Source organism: Sinocyclocheilus rhinocerous, unplaced genomic scaffold (assembly GCF_001515625.1).
Source record: "Sinocyclocheilus rhinocerous isolate Xijiao unplaced genomic scaffold, SAMN03320098_v1.1 scaffold1246, whole genome shotgun sequence".
NCBI classification, from domain to species: Eukaryota; Metazoa; Chordata; class Actinopteri; order Cypriniformes; family Cyprinidae; genus Sinocyclocheilus; species Sinocyclocheilus rhinocerous.
The window spans coordinates 511,166-512,452 of NW_015630543.1; positions in this window are offsets into that span (position 1 = coordinate 511,166).

Genomic DNA, 1,287 nt, shown 5'->3' on the forward strand with positions numbered 1-1,287 from the left:
TAAATGCTTAACGGTAAGTTCCCCTACTATATACGGTGAAAAACTGTAATAGATATTTCATGTAATTTTACAGTAAAATAAAATTTTTGGAAGTGAAATAGAACGTATAATTTACAGTGAAGGAAACGTACATTGACGGTCCCAGAATTCCCTGCGTTGCATTGCATTTCAAATTTGATGTTTTTCTTAAAAATATCGATGTTTCTTCTTATCTTACCAGTTATGTTTATTAGGCTTGTATGTTACATCTAATGTTGTTAAATTAATGTTTATTGCATATTTCAGTTTCATGTTTGTCACCATGATGGTGCTTAGTGTTTGTGTGAATGACATTGTGAACCTATACAGTAGTCAACATTTGAAGTGGATCAAAAAAGTTCATCAAGGTTGTCCTAAGACAAGAACGCAGTTTGGTTTTAGTTTATATATATTTTGACCTTCTCAGCTTGTGCAAAAGCTGCTTGTGGTGAGCTTTGATTCATCATGTGACTTTCCCATCACCACCTGCTTTTGGTGGTTATCAGTGTATTACAAAGGTACAAAACAGATTTCAGATCTTCAATAGGTTGGTATATTATTATAACATTATATCAGTTAATTAAATTTAAGTTAAATTCGTAAACCCTAAAATGTTGCTACTGTATTTTTTACGGTAAAATTCTGCCAACCACAGCTGCCAGTTTTTTACTGTAAATTATATGGAATAAAAAAAATTAAAAAAAGTACTTTTCTAAAGAGCACTTACAGTTTTTTTCAATTGCTTAAGCACAATTTTGAAAACAGGGCCCGGTTTTTCAAACCCCTTCACACAATTACCAGTTCAGTACCAAATAAAAAAAATAATAAAAACCTAAACATCTCTCCGCCTAGCTGGATCTGTCCACAGGGCCTCGTCAACATCACAGGCTATATTTTCATTTGCAAGGCAACGTGGGAAGAATCTTTTGGAGTGACGAATCCACCCTTGTATGGATGCTGCTTCAATTTGATCACATGCTTCCTCCATAGCTTGAATGAGGGCCATCTGGACATAGGGCCGGAGATAACACTCCTGTGCTCAACCTAAAACACTTTTAGCATTTACACAGAGAAAGTGTAAAAATAAATTCACCAACACCACATGACACCAATTGTGCAGACTAATAAAAATATTTATTTCTTTTCATGTACTCAACTCAGTCAATACTGAACATTTCAACAAAACATTCATAACAAAACATTTTCCAGTTTTCATACAGTATTACTGAACGTACCATTGTACTGTAAGCTTACAGTAATACTGTAACA